The sequence below is a fragment of the Herpailurus yagouaroundi genome, unplaced genomic scaffold, assembly GCF_014898765.1.
Source record: "Herpailurus yagouaroundi ecotype Mexico unplaced genomic scaffold, PumYag 163, whole genome shotgun sequence".
Taxonomy (NCBI): domain Eukaryota; kingdom Metazoa; phylum Chordata; class Mammalia; order Carnivora; family Felidae; genus Herpailurus; species Herpailurus yagouaroundi.
Genome location: NW_024412404.1, coordinates 45,956,405 through 45,981,062, shown reverse-complemented (window position 1 = coordinate 45,981,062; position 24,658 = coordinate 45,956,405). Strand labels below are relative to the sequence as shown.

Genomic DNA, 24,658 nt, shown 5'->3' with positions numbered 1-24,658 from the left:
CCTAGACATGAAATGAGATGTGGGTTGGCAGAAAAATTTCAGGCAGAAAAAAATGCTTATTGCACTAAAGTGCTGAATGGATTCATGTTATGGAAATAAATCACAGATTCAGTTTTTAAAAGGCTGTTCTTTCAGATATTGGTGAATATGGATGTGGTTACCAATGGCCTAGGAAATTGGCAAATGTGTTTAGGATGAGTTACCCAACATCACTCAAATAAAGGCTATAAAATACATAGTGGGTAATTAACTTTTTTCCATCTCTAATCCTTTGCATTCTGACTTCTCTCATAATTTGTATAGTTTACTGTTAGGTGGTTCCAAGTTGGGCCTGGCCTTGCAGAGTATTCTAAACCTTTGCTATAGTACTCAATTCAGAAATTGGCATGTAAGACAAGTCAGCACATCCAGATTTCTCTCTGAGACTTATGTCAATCAGGTAGTTGCATTAACTATGATAGGCTGCAGCAATAACTTGAACCTGACATTTCAGAAGCTTGGCAAAACAGAGTTACGGGGCAAGAGAAGTCTAATTTGGGTTGGCTTACACTTTTGCTTGTGACTTCACCATACGAAACACGTGGCCTTTTAGGTCACTGCACCAGCAGGGAGGGAGGCTGTAAGACACAGAAAAATACTTTTAAGAGCAAGGCCTGAATGGATATAGACGATTTTCTTCCACAACTCATTGGCTGGAGCTCAATCACATGGTTCTAATAATATGAAAATGAGGCTAGACAATGAGTCTTCCTGTCTACATAGGGGGAAGTGGTGTACGAAAAATGTTTCTCTCATTGCTCTTCCCACAGAGATTAATAGTCTTGTAAAATATGAGCCCGGGTAATTAATGTCCATTTTTTCCCACCAAATATGGAGGGAAGAAAGCCTTCAAAAAAATAAAAGCAGACAAAGAGACATTGTCCTGATTATATCATTTGAATCTTACATACAACTTCATAATTGACTCCTTTTCCTAAGTATTGTTTCTAAGTACAGTTTGGATTTCTCGTTCTTACAACCAAGAGTCGTCACTAATTTAAAGCTTTTAGACTAAGGAGGCTAATGCTTCCTAAAATTAGGTTTATTAATCAATCCATAGGAAATAATTAATTTAAAATTATATCCTTAACACTGTAGTGTACCTGGTAAACTTCTACTCATCTGTCAAATTTTATTCTACTGTCATTTCCTCAATAAAGTGTCTTTATCACATTCTGTGGTGGATCACAGCTTCATTAATTCACATACTTCTCATGGGCAGCATGGCATGAAAAATAAAAATATAGGCGCTGAATAGACTCCCTGGATGCCAACTCTGGCCCTTCCAATTGTCAGCTCTGCAGCATTGGCATTGTGTTGAATCCCTTTTTGCCCCAGATTCTACTGGCTGTAAAGTAGGTTTAATATAAAGTTATTTTAAGGAAAAAAGGAGTTAATATTTAGAAAGATAAGCAATAGTAGCACACTTCAGGAAAGCCTTAATAAATGGTAGATATTTTACTGCTGTCATTATTATTTTACTTTTATTAGGCTGTGAACTCCTTAATAACAAAGACAGTGCTTATTAACTGAATGTTTCAACAGTGTTCGAAACATGCTTTGTATTTAGAGAATACTCATGAAACTTTAGTTGAAAGGATCACACTATAATAGTAACTACTTAGTAATAATTATAACAACAACTAGCACTATTAAGCCCTTACTATGTGCCAATCATGGTCCAAGTGCTGTGTGCATACCAGCTCATATAATTAACAACAACCAAAAAAAGGAGTATATCACCATAGAATATATAAACTCTAATGGTTTAAAAATCTAAGACTTTATTTATCATTTGCAAAAATTTCACTTGGATGTTGCTCATTGATGAGGACTCCTAGGCGCACTTCTAACAGTACTGACTCAGGGCTCCAGGCTTTGAACTTGGTACTCCACGTCTTTAACAAGGGCTTCTAAGATCACTCTGGAAGATTACTTTTACACCTATTCCATCAATCTATTGACCAACACTTGTCACCCGATTGTACCATTATGAAAATAAATGAAAAACCAAGATTCATTTGTGATTATTAGTAAAATGAAAGCATTTGATTAACAAGACATTTTAAAGATTGGTTTGAGGGGGAGACAAGATTAACACTCAAACAAATGAAAAACAAAGATCGTTGTAACTCCACTCAAGAACTTGAATGTACCCTGCAGGATGAGAAAAGGTTGGATTGGTGGAAAAAAAAGGGGAAGGCATTTCAGGTGATGTGTGTGGTGCAACTAAAGGTGTAGAGGAAGACTTAGCAGGTAAACTTCCTGTCAGAAAAACCCAGACCCAGCACATGTAAACCCAGCAATGAACACAGCACACAACCATCACATCCGTGCAGCAAATAATATGTGCATCCTCCTTTCTAGAGAACCCTTTGGACATAGGGCTAAGAGTATTTCTTGGTACAGTTTGAAATGGACTCATTGGATCTGGTTGTCAGGTAAACAGGTTTTTTTTATATCTGAATCATCTCCTCCTCCTTCTCCTCCTCCTCCTCCTCCTCCTCCTCCTCCTCCTCCTCCTCCTCCTCCTTTTCAAATGACTATATACAAGATGGTCTACTGATCTGGGTAAGGGTGTTATTGTTGGCAACATTTTCTGATAATTTCAACCTGTTGCACCAATTCTGAGTCCTAATTGTTTTCACAAAGTTTAGTGTTGCCCCCTCACTTAGACTATACTTCATTTGAAAATAGAGACATGAGTCATTCCAGTCCTAAGCACAGTGCAGTAAGCACAATCATTTAAATAATACTTCTTTATCTCTTGATTCACTAGTTATTTTTATAGATTCCTGGCACCACAGTTATTTTTTAATCTCTGTACATAGGCTTCTAAAGAGAAAGACATAATCTCCAAATCCTATTTATGTATATATCTGTCTTTATGTATTTTTCCCTATTTTTTTCATCTTTTCTACTGGTGAAGCAACAAAAGGCTAAGTTGTGACATTTCAAGTCATGGACCTGTCTTGGTCCCTATACTCCATCTTGTGAGATATGGGGCACAGCTGACCACGAGCAAATGATTGCTATTTCCTACTTTACCCTGTTCATACAACCATCAGTAACTCACATTTTATTGAATATGTTGTCCCAGAAACATATGTTATTCCTTCACTCTTCTGCCACATTTGGAGGCTGGGTACCATGTTAGCTTGTGTGGGTGTCCAAGCTTGGCTTAAAATTCTAGTGCTTTCTCTCTTCAAGTTCTAAGGCATTTGAGGGAAGTGTAATAGCTTCCTAGGAATGCATCTGCCAAGTAAGGGGATTAACTAAGCAAAGAAATAGAAATGACATATCATTAAAAACCCAATTCAGGTCCAATTGAGGTGTCTCTAAGAAGCATCTTTTAAGAATAAATTTCTAATACATATTACATTTGTATCTTAAAGTAAGTGGTTATGGAGATGAATAGATTGCTCTATGTGATGAAATAATTTGCATAGAATAAGTTTCACTCTTAATCTGAAATATGTTTCCTCTGAGGTCCAAAATAGGTTGGTTCACAGTGTTCTACTCTTCAAAGAATTGTATCTTTAGCTTCTGGATAAAAAAAAAATGAGATCTATATTTCCTTTAATAAGTCAATAAGGTCTGACTGAGGGCATCAGAATTGAACTTGGGGACCTAGTGTTGAAAATTTATGATCTAGACTGGAGGTATATTTTATCTTCACTATTGCTGGCAAAAACAAAGTCATGAGGAGATGATAACAAATTGGATAAATAATGCAACATTGTTCCAAGGAGCAAGATTTGACTACCAGCTTAAGTAGATGGGGCTAATGAAAAGCCTATAACTGCAGGGGCTTTGGAGCTAGAAGATACCATTGCACTAATTTTCTTCATTGCATAAGGGTTCAGGGTTGCAGTATTAGGCTAATGGATAAATCAGGCAGTGGATAAGAAGAAATAGCAAGAAAAGGGCAGGATTAGAATAAAGACTTTTCAGAAAAGAAAGGAAATGAGTTAGGAGGCTGCTGAAGTTTGCCTTTTCCCCCAGTGTGTGCATGGGTTTGTACAGTACTCCCCCATTATCCACTGAGGACACATTCCAAGACTCCCAGTGATGCCTAAAACCTCAGGTAGTACCAAACCTTATATTTATGTTTTTTCCTATGCATATATACCTATGGAAAAGTTTAATTTATAAATTAGTCATAGTAACAGGTTAACAATGATAACTAATAAAATAATTTTAACAATACACTATAATAAAAGTTATGTAAGTGTGGTCTCTCTCTCACACACAATTCCTCATTGTACTGTACTTACCCTTCTTGCGATGGCATGAGATGATAAAACGGCCATATGATGAGATGAAGTGAGGTAAATGATGTAGGCATTGTGATGTACTGTTAAGCTAGTATTGACCTTCTGACCATATGTCAGAAAGAGGATCATCTGCTTCTCGACCATCGTTGACTGAGGGTAATTGAGACCCCAGAAAGTCAAACTGTTGGTAACGGGGACTACTGTATTTTCAGCAGGTGTGATTTCCTCCAGCCTTCAACTCACAGCCATTTCCTGGTCCAACCCTTTGTGAATGGAGTAGTAGTGTTCGTTTCATTTATTTGATATATGTAGAAATAACAAGCTGTTACCACCTAGCCAGAAAGAAACATACCAGGGGTGCAAATCCTCCACTTTTGCACATCAACTGTGTAAAACTCAGAATGCAAGGCTGAGGATCAGTGATGAGGATGTTCACTGATCAAAAGAGCTGTAGTTAGGTAGATAATGCGGCTGCTGATGACTGTGATGGTAGTCAGCATGATAGTGATAATGGGAAGTATCATTAACAGTCAAATTTTCCTCTCCGACTCTGTTTTCAGTCCTACGACTTATTTAATCTTCACAATGGCACTTGGAAATAAACACTATTATTATCCCATATTTTATAGAAAGGAAATGAAGCCAAATAAAGTTGAGTTTGTCTCAATTCACAGAGCTTGTAGCTATCAAAGAAAAATTAATAGTGATAAAAGCAAGAACACAGCTCTAAATTGCAACAGCTGAGACTTCTGGAAAGAAAACAGCACCAACAACCCTTGTGAATTTCTGTAGTTTCCACCCCTTCCTCCAACACGGTAGCCCAGATTTTCCCAGTGACTTCTTTTTAGAAGACCAACCATTTCAGACCCATGTCTAACGGAGGGATGGAGTTCTCAGGCATCCCGGTGTCTTAAGGCTATGATGCTATACCCTGACAAATTCTGATGTTTTTTCCTGGTGTTATTTACCATTCTGTATAGAATGTAATTCTAATTACAAAATTAAGGATGTTGGAAGTTAACAAATTCCGTTCTCTTTTTCACTAAATCAGATGTGGATCTAAATCCACTTAGACCCTCTGCCCAACTATCTTGTTCCATTTTGACCTATTTGATGGCCCTACAGTAAAGACCAAACGGAGACGTTCAGAGAAGTTAGAAGGTTTTTCCTTTGTATGTGGTCGCTGTTCTTCTGAGTCCACAGGAGACAGACTACCAAGAAACATTACTCTTCAGGTTATTCCCTCCAAAGTTGATTCCAAAATAATATATAAATCACTGTTTTCAACATATCTCCTTTCCTAGTACTTTTCTTGCTCCTGTAGATTGGCACATTAGAAGTTAGGCTTTATCTCGTAGCTATAAATATAACACCTTGGCATTAATATAGATTACACGCCAGTATGAGATCTGGCAAGAATGGTACTAGCCAATAAATCTGATGAGAAAAGTTAAATTCCTCTCCATGTACCAGCATTGGCAATTATATTTGATTGAAAAATGAGTTGTTCTCACTGGCACTAGAAGTAGCAGATTTCAAGTATTCATATATCAATAAATAGCTAATAACAGATGTTGTATATATCATTAAATAATCATAACAATTATTCTTCTTCAATAGGACTAGAGTACCTTGCGCACTGAAGCTGAGTAAATCACTACCCTGGATGGTTTCCTGTTTTACTCTAAAAAGCAAAGACTATAAATAAGGTAAGCCGTTAGCTGTCACACAACTCATATCATTAGTAGCAGGAATATTTATGGAACCCTAAGCAAACCTAATATGATAGAAAAAGGATGAAAGGAAGACTGCAGTGGCATGGATAGAAATACTAGTAGGAGAAATAGCAAGTAACATAGCAGATGAAATAGAATAATATCCGACCTGATTTTGAATGAGCATTCTTCCAATCAACAGATGTGGTGATGCCTTGAAGTTTGCTTACACGTGGTTAGATATTTCGGTGGAAAATATGCCCTGAGTTCTAGCACAGACTCAGGAACACAGATTTTAATGTGCAAAGGTCTGTTTATCTCATAATTTGAAGAAAATATTTAGTTAAGTATTAATGGTTATTTGAAATTGTATTCAGACATAGATTTATTCAGCTGTTTATAACAGTGTATAGAAATAACAGTTTTAAGAAGCTGGAAGTGAAGAGCCAGAAATACAGACTCCTATTCATTGGAAGTCCAACTTTGTTATGTGTTCCTTTCCTGCCATTCATATCACATAAGATGCAATGTCAAATGGACCTCGTGTTTCAAAAGGATTTCTGTAACTATGGAACTCACTTAGATTTTTGGTTGTATTTAGACTTGCATGTATCTCCTTGAGGACCAATATTCAACCCATTACAATTGCCAACCAGACTCAGGGCAAAAACTCGCCTATATGTTGCTTACAATAGACCCATCTTAAGTATAAGGTGGAAAAGACAAAGGAATTAAAACAAATCATATAAGTGGTTAAAGAAAGCTGCCATAGCAAATTTATATCAGAAGACTCAGATTTTAAGGTAAGAATCTTTATTAGAGATAAACAATGATAATTTCACAATGATGAAAAATTCATTCACCAAGAAAATATAATAATTCTAAATGCATATGCACAAAATGATACAGCCTCTAAATATGTAAAGCAAAACTATGTGTAATTGAATAGAAAAATTGATCTATCCATAATTCTGGTAGAAAATTTGAACATAGCCTTCTCAGTATGTGACAGAAAAGTCAAAAAAATTCAATAAAATATGGAAACTCTGAAAACAAACTTGATATACCTAGGCAGACATTGAGCACTGAACTGAACAATTTAAGAATACATACTGTTTTCAAGTGCACGCAAGATTTTTTTAACAAAATAGACTACGTCTTAAGCCACTGCTCAATTCTCAACAAACATCACATAATTGAAATACTAGTGCACTGACAGAGACCTGCCAAAAATTTGTAAATTAAGAGTTATAAGTGAAAGAAGATATGACAAATTAAAACTGGTAGTTTAATGGTCATGAGTAGGACATTGGAACAAAAAATGGAATATTTAATATTAAAGGAATTCAGATAAATCTGTGAATAGAGGAAATTTATAGTCTTAAACAAATACTTTAAAAATTAAGAAAGCCTGGAAAGTAATTATTTAGTAAGTCATCCAAAGAATTTTAGAAAATGACATGAAACAGGTGCCCCAAAAGAGTAGAAGGAAAGGAATAACAGTGATAAAGTAGAAACTGACAAATAAAAAGAAAATCAAATATACAATGGGAAGAATAAAAAAAAAATCCCAAATCGGTTTCTTTTTTCAATGTTTATTTTTGAGAGAGAGAGAGTGCGCACAAATGGAGGAGAGACAGAGAGATAGGGAGACACAGAATCCGAAACAGGCTCCAGGCTCTGAGCTGTTAGCACAAAGCTAAACATGGGGCTCGAACCCACAAACTGTGAAGTCATGACCTGTGCCAAAACTGGACACACTGACTGAGCCCAGGTGCCCCTCCCATCCACACCATGCTGATTACTTGCACCCACAGATAGCTGTCTTTTGCTTGATGTTGATATACTTCCAAAAGTCAGAACAGTTTAGAATGTTGGTGTAGGCTGTTGATTTTTAACATTGAGTTGGGGGGGGGGGGGGGCATAAAAATATCCTATTCAGAGCCAATCAGAGTGGACATGATATGTCTTTGAGATTTCCCAGATCTGAAAGAATCAGTTCCAGTGGCAGTCTCTCCTTCTAGTACAGGGGCTTAGGACCATTCTTGTTAGAAGGAAAAAGTAAATAAGGCTTGTCAGAGATCTGTAGGGCTGAATATTCTACATGCAGCATCAGAGTGAAGGAGTGAACAGAACTTGTTGACAGAGCAGCTAGTGGAATCCTGCCTGTCATGTTTCTAGGTCAAACCTATTAAATTGTTGTCATATACATGGATCTAAATCTCAAGCTTACACTTTTTCTCTGTCAAGATTTTCTTAAGTTTTCCTAGTCAAAGGAAGCCTAATGATATGACGGTAACCAGGTAGACCATGGGATGAAATTTTGGGGTCATTCTGGATGTAAGGGGCAGCCACTGGAAGAGATTTCCTTTAAAAGATCATTGGGCTGTTGTGTGGAGAATGGATTTAGAGAACATGAATATGGAAGCAGGGAGACCAGTCACATAGCTGTATCAATGGGCTCAGTGAATGTACCCAGCCAACCACCTGCAGATAACTGTAAATAGAATTAGTGTGTCAAAGTCACTCTGACTCCCATGGCCATGTCAGATACAGGGTTACTTCCTCAAGCTGTGTTAATTAAGCCTTCTCTCTCCTAATCATCTTGGAGCATTTATTTTCTCTGTGAAAATGATTTGTGCAACAACACCTCTTTTCTTTTTTCTCAAGCAGAGAAGAATCTGAGAATCAAAAGTTCTAGTGTTTACGGCTAGAGAGACGTTAAAAATCTTCCAACTATAAAAATAATTACCCAAAATGAAAGGCATGAAAATGCCGGCTGGTTCTTATAAATGTGTTTTAGGTCATGTAAAATCATGTTAAAGGTATAATTAGAGATTATTCACCCCCCTACCCCCCGGGAAGGCTACATGCAATTTTCAGCTGCAGAAATTCCCTTTATCTCTTGAGCTCTAGGCAACCATCCCTGCAGACTGTAATCTGTTCACCTATATTACATGTAAGAATTGTTGCCGAGGTCAATATCTTCAGAGGTATCAAATGTAGGGAGAATTGTTTCCTGTGCCTGATATGTGTCTTCTGTTAGGAATATTAGGCTGAAATAGTTTAATAGCAGATACTATAGAACTAATTCTGAATCTCCTTTCTGATGGCTAGAAAATTGATAACTCTCATCCATCAAAAATTACTTTCTAACGTAATTTTTTCTCCAACCCTGCTGTAAAGCTTTTAAGATTATTTTTAAGAAGCATCTTTGCAGTTACATTCATCATGGGATGTGAAAGAACTAAGTTTTAATATTTTTTTTTGTCTGAACTTCTTGGTCCTTCTTTATTATAAGCCTCTAGGTTATATCTTATTTGTGAAGTAAACTCTAAAGCAACTTTGAACAACTTCTAAGAACTTTTCTGTTTTTGGAAGGAGAAAGGCCTTTTCCATATTCTTATTTTACAGGCTTCTCGTGTATCTACCTGCAAGCACAGTAACTTGTGAGCATGACTTCACCCCGTCATGAATAAATACTGAACATCTATGTACCAGACACTGTGTTAAGTTCTAGGTGTACAATAGCCAACAAAACAGAGGAGATTCTTGCTCACAAGGAGCCTTCAGCCTAGTGTGAATGAAAATTCATTCATCCCAACTCCCTCACTCTGCTGAGCTCCTGATAAGACATAGGGAAGATGCCAGGCTCTGTATTTAAGAGTCTTTATTTTGAAGGTGAAAGTCTGATATTTCCTCTGTGGCTTTAAACTTGCATATATACATTGCCTGTGGGCCTCGTATCAAGTTTGTGTCTGTGAGACATGGGCATCTAAATGGTTTTTAAAATGTACTAAAAATGTGGCCCATAGACTTTGACTTTCAGTTCCTACTCTGCATCAGGCACTTCAATGTGCGTGCACGTACTCATGTATGTTTGCCTGCACCCTCTGTGCCTTTGCAGTATCCCTTACGAGCAGATTCATATGACCCATGCACAAATAAGGGAATCAACAGTAAGAAAATAACTCACTCCTGGCCAAGCAAGTGGCAATGAGTGGACCAGGATTAAGGCTCAGGACTGTCTTCTTCAACAGCCTGTTCCTCCAACAGCACCCCTGCCCCACCTCTGTGTCTACATCACTGATGGTTTGGCTTCTATGGCTTTCAGCCGTTTCCACTTATCCTCGTGGGATAGGGCAGCTTTCGCCCTTCTTAGACCAAAAATTAGACTTTCAGTGCCTTCAGCTGCTTTCCAGCTTGGTCTTGAAGGAAAAAAAAAAGGGTGAAGGAATTAATTAAGCTTAGATATTGCTCACATTGTATATGTATATGTAGATATTTTTGTGTGTTTATAATGTTTTATGCTATAGAACTAAAGTACATAAGCCTCCAAACTGAGAATCCAAACATAGAGCTATGGACTGAATTGTGCTCCTCCATACCATAGTTCATATTTGAAGCCCTAATTTCCAATGTGACTGTAATTGGAGATAGGGACTTTAAAGAGGTAATTAAGGTTTGATGAAATCATAAGGGTGGGGTCCTAATGCAATAGGATTGACACCCTTTAAGGAGAAGGAGAGAAATGGGATGCACTTTGCATGAAGAAAGTCATGTGAGGACACAGCGAAAATACTGCCATTGCAAGCCAAGGAGAGATCTCAGGAAAAGCCAGCCCCGATGACACCTTTATCTTGGCCGTCCAGCCTCCTGAACCATGAGAAAGTACATTTCTGTGTAAGCCTGTGATATTTTGTTGTGGCATCGCTAGCAAACTAATACACATCACGATAACACTACAAAAAGAAGAGAGAAAGAATAGCTACCAGTTGGAGAGAAGAAATATTTTTTAAAGTACAAAAGGGAGGAAATAAGTGCACAAAATAAGGAAGATGAGATGGCAAGAAAGGCAGCCCAGTAGCTTCATAGTTATTAGTGATAATTAAACTCCCTCACTCACAGCATTTAACCAGTGTCCTATCCTTTGGGTCACTGAGAGAGTAAAGTTCCTCCCTCAGTTTAAGTTCTCTATGTGGAGTTCGGAACCACCACTATTTTTTTTAGAGAGAGAGAGAACATGGGCAGGGAAGAGGGGCAGAGGGAGAGAGAGAGAGAGAGAGAGAGAGAGAGAGAGAGAGAGAGAGAATCTTAAGCAGGCTCCATGCTCAGTGTGGAGCCCAGTGCAGGGCCCAATCCCATGACTGTGAGATCATGACCTGAGCCAAAATCAAGAGTTGGATGCTCAACCAACTGAGCCACCCAGGCACCCCCAGAACCACCACTATTCTGATGTGACTACTAAGAGATTATCACAGCCTAAATATCTGACCTGTGCTTCCTCCCCTAACCACATGAGTAAACCCATGGTTCAAGAGTGGAAAAGATAGCTGAACTTCCCCCTCTATGGTAAACCGAGGGGACACTACCACATAGAAGAGAGAACTCTCTTTCACTTGGACAGTCATCAGTTAAATCTTCTGGTCAATCTTTTTGAGGTCCTGGGATGCGTCTCTGATAGATCTAGTCTGTACTAGATACCAAAGAGTCAGTGGCTGACAATTGAAAGGCCTTTCCAGTAGGGTTCGTAGTGAGAAAGTCTGATATCTCATTGACCAGAAATCTTTTTTAGTACCTGTGGATGACCACATAACATAGGTCAGCCATCATCTGTTGGTCATTGCATACCCTGCTTTATCTACTGGCAATACTCCTATTAAAGTATTTCTGGTATCTCCCACCATGCACCCCAGCAAACTAACTGTACTGCCTTATTTCACTTACAAAATTTGTGTGATAAAACATTGGTGGTGCAATGCAATATATAAGACACTCACAGTCTTCACCTCCTTAAGCCTGTTTCTTCACTTGTAAAACTGGGGTAAATAATAGCTACCTCTCATGATTCTTATGAGGATTAGATGAGTCAGTATGCTAAAGTACTTAGTGCCTGGTACATGTCAGTTATCCAATAACTAGAACCTAATGATACTCTGATTATTCAAAATGGGCATATACATGAAGACTTCTTAGGAGAATGATACATGAAGACTTCTACAACTATGGAACAGGCCACAGCCATCTCTGCAGGAAAATACCAAGGTGGTATTTCCAGGATGCAGACTGCTGTTCTGAGCTACAATGTCTAGTATCTCTCCCAGTTCACCAGGTAACACCGACTGGTATCCTCTGGGAGAGAAATCCTGCTGCTTGTTTCCCGTCCCCCTCCCCCCACCTCTCTGTAAATAAGGACCAGGGCTAAATGTCGAGCAATTCTTTTCTATTGTAATTTCAAAGGAGTGATGGTTCCCTAACAAAATCCCAAAGGTTTATTTCTTTTTTTTTTTTAATTCACTGTTTACCAGAACTTGCCATTGCTTTTCCCAGGGAGTGCTATAAATAACCATCTAGGGGAGATATTTTGAGTATACAAGATGTAACCTCAGGAAGAATTCATTCTTTCTTAAAGCAGAAGTCTCTTCTCATTTCCCCTATCTGGGGACATAATGAATAATGTGTGAGAGTTAGGGAGTAATTAAGAATAATGGCAGTGTCAACCTTAGGACAAGTGATAAATCTTAGTTTGTTTATGATTTAGAAATTTTATTAATGCTTAGTCAAAAGACCACTTCTGACTTGCAATGAAAGTATACTAGAGTAATTCTTTAGCCTCAGAAATGGAGAAACAGACTTGCAAAATATGTTCAGAATTTTTTTTCCCAGGAGGCATAAATTAAACTTTGATATTCCATAGATTATTTCACAGCATGTGCAATTTCAAGGCTTTTCCATAATATTTAATTTACTTTTAAATATGCATATGTCCTAGGTACCTAATGTCTACGCTGATGATATAGTCCCCACACTGCAGACTCATGGGGAGGTGGGGTGAAGGCACTTACACATAAATAATTACCAAAAAAATGTGATCAGTACAAAAATAACATTCTATGCAAAGTGCTTAGGTAGCAAAAACATTGTGGTACTTGAATCAGTCTAAGAAAGGAGATGATTTGTCCTCAGCCCTGCAGATTCTGATTTAATTGTCTTGCTGTGGGACCTGGCTTAGGTATTAAAGTTCCAATGATGATGTCTATGTGCAGCCACAATTGAGAACCTCTACCCTAATAGGTAGCAGTCCATTCTGCTGAACTTATTCTTGGGAGTAGCCGCTTTATGATCTCTCTCAGGGAAAAGACAATGGAAAAGTTTCATATTTGGGTTTCTGGTTTTCATCATAATAGAACACTAGATGCAATACCTGAGGGAGAAAAGGGTACTGAAAACTAGCTAGATATATTCAGAGACCAGGCCTTTATCATTCTGAATCTCAATTCCTTGCTCTAGCTTGCTCTCACTTGGACACTCCTGATGTTTAAAATTAACAAGTACAGAAAACACTGGAGAGAAATAGGTTAGGGAAATGATTCTCAAACCTAGTTGGGTATAAGAATCACCTGGAAGACAACTATTTTTTAGTTAATTTTTAGAGAAACAGAGACAGCATGAGTAGGAAAGGGACAGAGATAGAGGGAGACAGAAAATCCTGCACTATGGAGTATGGAGCCCAACGTGTGGCTCGAACTCACAAAACCATGAGATCGTGACCTGAGTCAAAACCAAGAGTCAGATTCAACCAGCTGAGCCACCCAGGTGCCCCTGAAAAGGCTAGTTAAAAGCATATTCCTGGGACCCATCTACAGGGATCTGGTTTCAGCTTGTGTACAGTAGGGCACAGAAATATATATTTTTAATAAGCTGTTTGGTTGATTTTTGAATAGGGAATCTAAGAACATATTTTGAAGAAAAAAAAAACTGCTGAGGCTTGAGGAATCTCCAGTAGTGCCAATCAAAGGGTTTCCTGGATTTTAGACATCTCTGAAAACATAAAGAAGAGATGGACAGAGAAAGAGGAAACAGGCATAACAGTAAAGGGACCCTATATATGTGCCAAAGTACGTCTTAGTGTAGAAACAGTACTTTGGTGTTAGAAACAACCTCCAAGGTGATTTAGTTCAATCACATGTATCAGTATCAGTTATGGCTTTACAAATGAATGGCCATGTAACCTTCGTTGACCTTCACACAGAGAGTTGCCTATATCCCTATCCATTTCTGGATGACTCTGACTGACCATATCCACCAAACTATACTTACTGACCTTTGGCTTTTAGCAGTATCAAACAAGCCAACTTGTTCCTCCCCATGGCACCTTTCATATACTGAATAAGGGCCTTCTTGTTTACGTCCTGTCAGCCCTCCATTCCCCTTGAAGAGTCCTCTTCCTCCAATATTCTTCTTTCAGCAGTTTTCAGACCATTCGCCATCTTGGCCATAATGCTTTGAAAACTGTAAGCCTCACACAGGGTCTTCTTAAATGCTCCCAGGAGAGCAATCCATCTGATGTTTTATACCACATCTGCTGCCCCCTTCCCCAAGTATAATGAGAACATTACTTTCTGAGATCATTCCCTGTTACTTACTGTAGTGCATTTACAGAATACTAGCAAAGGATTTGGAGCACGAATAAATGAGTGGGTTTTTTTGTGGGTTCCTTCAAGTCATTAACTGACATAAGAAAGGGTAAACTCATTCCAACAGAAAAGAAGGCAGTGTGGGCAGAGAAATTGCAAGAATTGTTTGCAGACGTTGGGGCTTTGCCTCTACACCCAAAACCATGGGTGGATTGTCATGTTCTGATTCCACAAGATTTGGCTCATCACCAGAGGTGATAAATTTGCCATTTGATGGCAAATACAGTCTACTGGGTTGGCAAAACAGAAAATGTAATCCTCTTCGTGAATCTTTGATTTGCAAACTTGTGTTTCTAAATAGTTTTCTATAATAACTGTGGCATGATTTTTATATACTGTGCACAAACAAGGCTGAAGGTTGTTCTTTAAGAGACTGGGGGTAGTTTGGGAAGGGGAATAGTGAAGATGTATTCCTCCCCATTGTTTGCACAGGAAGAAAAGGTACTTGTCAATGAGAAATTGGGAATCTGGATTAGCCAATCTAAAACCTTCTAAGGGAAAAGATATGGAGCTTTTCTAATCCATCTGAAATTTTTATTATGTTGTTCAATCTAAGGTGGCTGGCATTGGAGGTGAGTTGTGGGCAGAGGATCACAGAACTAGAAGATGTGAATGATTCCTTCTTTCTGTGCCGTGTGTTTTAGCAAACAAGTCTGAACTTGTTTGATAAGATGGTCAAGTGTAACATTGCTGTACAAATAGCCATAATGATGCTTTATCCATTTAGCACAAATCTCCACTGCAGGTTATCTGCGTATTTCATGAATCATTACTTCTCAAGGCACCTAAAGCCCTTCATGATGAAGTTCCAAAACACCTTCCTGCAGAGTTGTGTCCCATTAGGTAGCTCAGGGCATCACAGCCTTAACTCTTTGCTGTGCCCTGAACATAGTAATTTCATTCAGACCTCAGACCATTTTTCTTGCTGATTCTTCACCAGGTAGATTACTACTTCTGATATCTTTCCACTGAAAATTTGACTTATTTTGCAAAGGCAACTCCAATGATACAAGGTAAATGAAGCCTTTCTTGAATTTTTAATAATTGCATGATTTATGGAACTTCTATGTGCTGTGTTAGATATATTATTTTTTATCTTAATCCCCATATTCATCTCATAAAGTGAAATATTATTTTTCTTATTTTAGGACTTGGACTGGAAGTTTAGACAAGTGTTATTTGTTTACCCCTTAGGGTACCCAGTTTACAAGGGAAGACTTGAACTTTCGACTTAGATCTGCAGATACAAGAGTCAACACTCCTCATCACTGTCCTCTATGATGTTCATTATTACTCCTCCCTCTATTTGTACTTCTCCAAAAGGACTATGCCTCTATTTAAAGTACTTACCCTTCTTTCTGCCTTCTCCAAAAGGACTTATGCTTCTTTATGCCCCTATTATCTATTTCTACTTTAAATATAGTAAGCTGGCCACAGGTCTGTTATCCTTGTTCTATTATAAGCAATTCCTTCTCATCTACCATCTTCTCCCTCTGTTAGAGAAAGAGCCAGATCCAATAAATATTCATTGAACTCAAAATGAAGGAACAATGGCTACGTCTTTTGCTTATGGGCATGATGTAGTAGCCTGTGTTAGAATAACTCACATTAACAGAAATACAAAGGAAGTCATTTAGCTAGAAGAAAAATAATCTCAAATGAAAGATGAAACAAGTTTTAAAAAATGAGTCTGTATGTAGATCTAAATAAATAAAGACTGTTTAAAACAATGGCAATAATGGTTTTTGAGTTTTAATATATGTTGTAAGTAAGGGTCATAAAATCTTTTTGTTGTTGGGGAAGTGGTAAAAGTAATAATTTTTTATATACTCTGACAAGACAAGAAGAAATGTAGAAGTGAATTAAGGAAATGTGTAACAGGCAAGCTATTAGAGGGGAAATGGAGTGATTTTTAAAATTCATAATTATTTCAAAAGAAGGCAAGACTATGAAAAAAATATGTATATTCCTACAGAGCATAGATTATGATGGTGGATTTAGCTCAAATATATTATTAATTAAATAAAAATAGATCAAGTTCTCTAATTAAGATAAAAATTATAGGATTTAGAAAAGAAGAAAATAACTCTCATAATAAGAAATACCTTTAAATATAAGGGCATAGAAAAAGTGGAAGTAAAATGATGTAGAAAGATAAAAGACACATCAAGGAAATACTAACCAAAAAGAAAGTTAGTATTGCCTTAATACTATTAAAAAAGGAAACATTTATGATCAGAAATATTTCCAGAGTTAAAGAGAATATTTAATGATGATAAAAGGGTCAGCCCAACAGAAATATCCACTCATCCTAAACCTGTATGCCATTATTAATGTCCTGAAACAATATATAAAATGAATGGTGGTGATTAGATCCTAGCATCTGATTTCTCCTTCTCCTGACTTTCAGTGATGTGATCATTCTTTTTATCAGGCCCATACATATAAGGAGCCTAATTCTGAATGTTTCACATTCAAGATGGCTTTTGCAACATTATTATTGCTATTAATATGATTATTTTGTTTATATGCATATATACATGGAAAGATATGTGTTTACACATATATAAAAAACTGTGTGTGCATGTGTGTGCGTGTGTGAAATGCAAACAAATAAGATGCTAAAGTGAATAGGCCAATAAAATTCTCTTACAAGACAGCTAAATCATTTGCCTAACCTTAATCATCCTACCTGTGACTGGATGATACACAGGATATACAGGCCTAGACAATCCCTGGCTTTATACGAGTTTCTTTGGGATGACAATACTAAAATAAGTGGTATCTAATCATTGTGTACTTTATCTTAATATTATTTTATTTATTAACTATTGGATAGGCAATTCATGCACATTGACTGAAATTCAAAACCACAGAAGTGAATAAAGTATATAGTATGCGTCCCTCCCGGTTTTGTTCCCAGGTTAATGAGTTCTTCTCCTTGAAAGCAACAACTATTGCCTTATTTATTTTCTAAAGGTATTCTGTGCATTTAATAATATCATTCAGTAATTATATATAAAACAAGAGATCTATGTATGTGTGTATGTATATATCTAGATGTGTTGTATATATGTGTGTGTATTTTCCTTATGTTTATTTATTATTTTCTCACATAGCTGACTTTTTAATTTAAAACTACCACCCGGAGACCTAATTGTTTTTCACAGCTGCAGAATATTCCATTTTATGAAGATAGCATAATTTATTTTACCAGTCTTCTTACACGTAAACCAATTTTTCCCTATATTTTGTAATTACAGTTATGCGACTAATATCCAAATACATATATAATTTTACATCTCTTATGACAAAGACATTGGAAACGCTTCTGTAGAATAAATACCTGTATTCAGAATTGCTAAATCAAAGACTTCATTTTTTTTTAAAAAATTTTAAATGATTTTATTTTTGAGACAGAGAGAGACAGAGCATGAGCAGGGGAGGGGCAGAGAGAAGGAGACACAGAATCCAAAGCAGGCTCCAGGCTCTGAGCTGTCAGCACAGAGCCTGATGCAGGGCTCGAACTCACGGACTGTGAGATCATGACCCGAGCTTAACTTGGACACTTAACTGACTGAGCCACCCAGGCGCCCCAAAGACTTCATTTTTAAATTTGAAAGCTATAGTCCAATTGTCCTTTATAGAGACATTCCAGGTTGCCACTCCCATTGCTAAGGACTTACTCTCAGTACAGTCCTCAACATAGTGCTCTGAGAGAATGGGACTGGAATGAAAGAGAAACACTAGAGGCAACTGTATGTTTCTGAAAAGGCGTAGCTGTAACACCCACCGATTGTGGGTGGTGACTGAGCATATCCCTCAGGCACCCTGATTAAGAAGGGCTTCTCAACTTGGGGGTACTGTGTAGCTCAGTCAGTTAAGCATCTATCTGACTCTTGATTTGGGCTCAGGCCATGATCTCATGGTTCATGAGTTCGAGCCCTGCATTGGGCTCTGCGCTAACTGTGGAACCTGCTTGGGATTCTTTCTCCCTCTCTCTCTTTGCCATCCCTTGCTCTCTCTCTCTCTCTCTCTCTCTCTCTCTCAATAAATAAACTTAAAAAAAAAGAAGGGATTCTCAACTTAAAAACTGCATTGGGATCCTCTTTCCTTAAACTAAAAATTACATGCAGCAAGAAGTGATTCTTTAAAGCTCCAAGACCTCAGTAATAAAAATATAGGAATTCCCACCTTAAATGAAACTCAATGGGGCAAGCATTAACAGTCAGATTAAGGAATTGAAAATAAATAAGCATTTAAAGAAGAGCTATTGAATGTGCACATGAGATTTCCCTGCAGGGAAAATGGGTGCAATGCTGGAAGGAGGCAGGAGGGAAGGGTTGAGGACTATATTAAATCTCTGCAAATACATACTATTTGCTCTAGTTCAGCCAACATTAATTCTCTTCTGTTAATTTGCAGTTGAGTTCACTACAAAGCTCCAGAAATAACAAAAAACACCTGGATACATGGAATAGAAAACAAATTTTCCCCATTATTAAAAAATGCTTTAAACCTCTCTCTTCCCTCTCTTCCATCTTCCCCCCTTCCTCTTCTAAAACTACTATTTGCATTCTACCAGAAGATGATTTTGTTCGCTGCTATCTTCACACAATTTTCACTTAGTTCCCCATATAATTGCAGGTTTCTCAGGAAAGTTAAAAAGCCTGCCTATAAGAACCAGTCTACATACTCTTGAAGCTACTTGTGTAATAGATTTGCAAATGTCTAAGTTCTAGGGCTTTTCCCCAGATGGTTCAGACCTGTATATGCTCTTGTCTGTGTACTACCCCTTCATGGAAAGCAGTGGTCCTGGGTCAACTTATTACATCAATCCAGAATCTACTCCACAGCTTGGCATTCAGACCCCAAACAGGGTGTTCTCAGTGGCAACTTGCAGAAATTTATTCCCTACAGTGTAGCCACAGGAGTGGAGAATAATAAAGGATACACTGTCTTAATTATTGGAGGGCAGTACAATTTCACTGGGAAAGACTGTTCTCAGTTTATTTTTCCTATTTTTTTTGTTTGTTTCCTTAAAAGCCCTCCATAGCAATTAATCAAAAATATGGTAAATAGAGGAAAGGTAATCACCCTTACCCAAAGATTAACCACATCAAACCATTCAGTTCTGTGTTGTTTTTGGTATTTTCTATGTTTTAAACACAGTTTATTCCGCATATATTTACACAGTATCTGCTAAGTGCCTGGCATTATGCTAGATGTAGTTGTGACAATGTCATGTGGTTAATTTTGGAATCTGAGATTTTTTTGTTTAACTTTACTATACAAACCTTTCTTGTTATTACACATTCTTTGTTACACATATTAAGTATATTTTAACATAAAATTATTGCTTGAGGTAATAGTTTTTATTCACGATAGTATAGTGGTTAAAGGTAATAGTTCTGTAGAATCCGAGTGAATCACATTCTGACTCACTCTTTATTAGCCGTGTGAATGTGAGGAAGATAGATAGTTAATAGGATCTTCAATGTTTTCTTGGATAAACTAGAGCTAACCTATACACATGAAGTACATTAGCCTGTATCACCTTGACTTCTTGTGAGCATAAGTGACTTTATTCCAGTAAAATGGTTCTTCTACACCACTAGGCTGCCCCCAACTCTTTGTCTTTCCCTCTGGCCACATCCAAAGTACTGGTGAGAGCTGAGGAAAATCATCCAGTATGAATGACTGAGAACAGGATGCATTCATTGTCATCATTTGCAAATGAAACATCATGAGGGCTGGCCACTACTGATAAGATTCTAGTTAAAATCCCCTCTATTCCATCTCTCATCTCTATAGTGCAGGAGCTGCCCATCTCTCCAAACACAAACTGCTCTGTCACTGCCCTGGATCCCAACTTCTCTTCAACATCTAAGCAAGTGTCTCCTCTGGGTCCCATACCTTCAACTGCTGCCTCCCAGTCGCCTGCATTTCACCAGCCGTTGAGAATGCAAAAATCTTCTCTGGTTGTAAAAACAAAGAAACCAAAGCCAAAGCTAAAATCATGACAACTTTCAAGCCCATATTTCCGTCCAGCTACTGCCATCTCATTTCTTATTCCTAGGTGAACCTCTCAAATAAAGTGGCTCCACTATCTTATTCTGCTCTTTGATCATCCTTTCCCTACTTGACCCACTTGAATATGTCTTTTACCCTTTGCACTCCAGCAAAACCACTCTTCTGAAGATTAGGATGACCTTCCTTTTTTATAAAGCCGATATACACTTCCAGATCCTCATTTTCATTCAGCTCTTTAGAGCATTGGGGACATGTGAACACATCCCCTTTTTAAAAACACTTTTTCCTGGGGCGCCTGGGTGGCGCAGTCGGTTAAGCGTCCGACTTCAGCCAGGTCACGATCTCGTGGTCCGGGAGTTCGAGCCCCGCGTCAAGCTCTGGGCTGATGGCTCAGAGCCTGGAGGCTGTTTCCGATTCTGTGTCTCCCTCTCTCTCTGCCTCTCCCCCGTTCATGCTGTGTCTCTCTCTGTCGCAAAAATAAATAAACGTTGAAAAAAAATTTTAAAAACATAAAATAAAATAAAAACACTTTTTCCTTGAATCTGTGATACCACAAACTCTTGGTTTTCTCCTTCCAAGCTGTTCCATCCAAGTCTTTATTTCCAGGTTTTTTTCTGCCTGCCCTTTAAACATTATTTTGATATGTTTTCCTTACCTATTGATTTATAAATTGCATACTATTATAGGCTAAACTGTGTCCCCTCAAAAGTCATACGTTGAAGTTCAAACTCGCTGTACCTCAGAATGTGATTATTTGGAGATAGGAGCTTTAAACAGGCACTTAAGGTGAAATGAGGTCGTAAGGGGAGGCCTTAATCCACTTTGACTGGTGTTCTCATAAGAAGAGGAAATTTGGACACAGATTTGGAGGCAATGGAGGAAAGACCATCGGAGGCCACAGTGATATGGCATCCATTTGCATGATAAGGAGAGAGCCCTCAGAAGAAACCAACCCTGTCAACACTTTGTTCCTGGACTTCTAGATGGTGGAACTGTGAGAAAATATATTTGTTGTGTAAGCCATCTATGCTGTGTGGTATTTGGTAATGGCAGCCCGGGCACACTAGTGCACATATGCTAAAAGGTAAAAATCTTGTATTCAGTTTCATGACATTTTACACATTGATAAGGTGACATGGAGTTACAACCTAGATAAACCCATAGACTGTTGTCAATCTCCCATGCGTCTCCACTAAAATAATACCTATCTTGATCTCTGGTACCACATGTTACTTTTGTTTTTCAACTCTGTGTAGGTGGAATCGCGTTGTCTACCTTTTTATATCCTGTTTATTTTGCTCAAAACCACATTTGTGACATTCATCCCTGTTATTGAATAGTTGTACAGTGTTCCGTTGTGTGAATGGAATGGAACAATGTATTATATTAGTTCCTTTTTTTATGGATACCAATATTGTTTTTTTTTTAAAGTTTATTTATTTATTTTGAGAGAGAGAGAGAGAGAGAGAGAGAGAGAGAGAGAGCGCCAGCCCGTGAGCTAGTGGGGGAAGGGCAGAGAGAGAGAGAGGGAGAGAGAAAATCCCAAACAGGCTCTGCACTGTCAGCACAGAGTACAATGCTGGCCTCAAATTCACGAACCGTGAGCTCATGACCCAAGCCAAGATCAAGAGTCAGATGCTTAACTGACTGAGCCACCCAGGTGCCCCTGGACACGCATATTGTTTCTACTTTCTACTATTATAATTACAGAATGGAAATTTTACTATATATCTTTTATGGGACATAGTGCTAATTTCTCTTGGGTTCCTGTGCATACATTTTATTAAAAACGAGCACTTTTTTTTCTCTTGGGTAGCTATGTAGGAATGAGATCACAGGGTCATAGAATGTGTGTGTTTCACTTTAGTCTCACTTTTTCAAAAATGAGTGTACTAATTAACACTATAGTCATTGTTATGTGGGAATTCCTGTTCCACAGGCTCACCAGCAGGAATTAATTTCTGTTATTCTAATTTCACCTCTTCTGGTTGGGAGTATAGTAGTGTCTCTTTGTGATTTTAGTCTGCATTTCCCTGACTATTAATGTTACTGAGAACTTTTATAAATAAATATATATATTATATTTATATATTATGTATACTATATAATAAATTATATTTGTATATATAATAAATATAAAGTATGCTATATTTATATGTTATATATAAATATAAATATATGTTTAATTAAAAATATACACAGTGAAATGTTTATTACAATAAAAATGATGCTTATTCATCATCAAAATATCTTCTTCTTTTGTGAGGTACCTATTCAAGTATTTTATCCATTTATGTAGTGGTTTGTCAGAATGTTTCTAATTTATTTGTAGGTCTTATTTTTATATACTAAATACAAATCCCTTTTTTCATTTTTTATTCTTATTTCTTATTTAAGAGAGAGAGTGTGAGCAGGGTAGAGGGGCAGAGGAATCATGGGAACATACCCTGAGCTGAAATCAAGAGTTGAATGCTCAATGACTGAGCCACCCAGGTGCCCCATATGTATCTAAATACAAATCCTTTGTTACATGTGTGTATATATGTGGGTTTATGATGTATATGTATGTATATAATATATATATACACAGAAATATACACATACATATATAGAGTTTTCTGTGTGAGAAATATTTTTTAAATTGATAACGTTATTTTTCACATATAATACTTCAGATTTTCTATTTAATCTTTTTTTTCAGTCTAATAAATTGCATTCTGAAGGAATTGACAATTTTATCTCATTTGTAAATTATTTCTTATAATTTCAAAATTTCACAAGATATTTTCAATATCTGTAAATGTAATGATTTATATATTTTATTCATGTGCACTGCATGTTCCTTATATTCTTATTTTGTTTTATTTTAACATTTCATTTTCTTTTTATGCTTCAATTTGAATATTTTCTATTACTTTTCCTTGAATTCATTAATCCTATCTTCTGCTTATCAAGTTTTCTATTAAATCTAAGGAGTGAGTTTATAGTTTGTCTATTTTGTATTTAGGGTTAGATAAGGTGAGGGGCCAATACCATCAAGCAACATGGGATAGCTGAGTCAGGTTATGATTTATGTTTTAGGGAGGGTCAATTTACTTCTGGTTTATACCCTTCTTCCTCATGCAGAGACTTCCCTGACTTTTTGTTCTACTCCTGGTATGTCTCTATTTCCTCATCCCAAAATAAGAATGAAGGATATTCAGCTCTATCCTTTTGAAGTTTTGAACTTTGCCTTTTGGCCCCTTTCTTTGAGGCTTCAATAGGACACATGTCTGCTGGAGAGACAAATGTGTCCTTAAGGCAGCCTCTCCCTCTGGTAGGACTTTGCCTATGAAGCACTTAAAGATTATAAGAGCTTTCCTTGTGCCTTATAGAAGATGCTTTCTATTCCTCAAGCCTATGGAACACAACCTTGGAGCCCAAATAATGCCCCAATGGGGGAACACTGGCTGCTCATTCAAGGCTCTCCAGGTTTTCAACCTCATACCAATTTGTCTGCCAAGGTCTCTCTCTTTTTCCTTCCATTTCATTAAAGCTGTGGAAACCAAACTTGATACTCAGTCCCTGATCAAACTCTGCAAATGTCCCATTCTAGAAAATGGTCAGTCATAGCCAATTCAACTTGGATGGGCTCCCTTGTCTCCAGAATTTCAATTCATTTGCCTCTCACTGTTCACACAGTGTTCTAATTTCTTTAAATATATGTGTATTATTTATACAGTTTCTCCTGATTCTTGCAGGGTTACATGGGATGGCTGATATAACCTACTCTATCCTACGTGGCAGCAGAAGGCATCTCCTGGGATACTAAAGTTTAGAGTCCCTTTTGTCTTAAGGGTAGGTACTCTTTTGCTTTTACAATTTTCCTACTGATCCCATATTTATGAGACTTTTACATTTATTTTGCTAGACCAGTACCTGAAACCCTGTAAGTTTAGAACTAAAAACATATTTATTACCTCCAACTGGCCCTCTTTTATACTTCAGCGAGTCATAACATTATCCACTTGTAGTGTTTTTTTTTTTTAGTTTTTTATTTTTTATTTTTTATTATTTTTTTTAAATTTTCTTTTAACGTTTATTTATTTTTGAGACAGAGAGAGACAGAGCATGAACG

The 24,658-nt window shown here is 37.3% G+C and overlaps 1 long non-coding RNA gene across 1 annotated transcript in view; it reads left to right on the top strand.

Moving 5' to 3' along the window:
- LOC121037208 (uncharacterized) overlaps positions 1–24,355 on the top strand; it is a 186,369-nt gene extending 162,014 nt beyond the window's left edge. Inside the window, exon 5 of the long non-coding RNA XR_005793651.1 lies at positions 24,282–24,355. This is a non-coding gene — a long non-coding RNA (uncharacterized LOC121037208). The remainder of the gene's footprint in view (positions 1–24,281) is intronic.
- Positions 24,356–24,658: the final 303 nt, after the last annotated feature.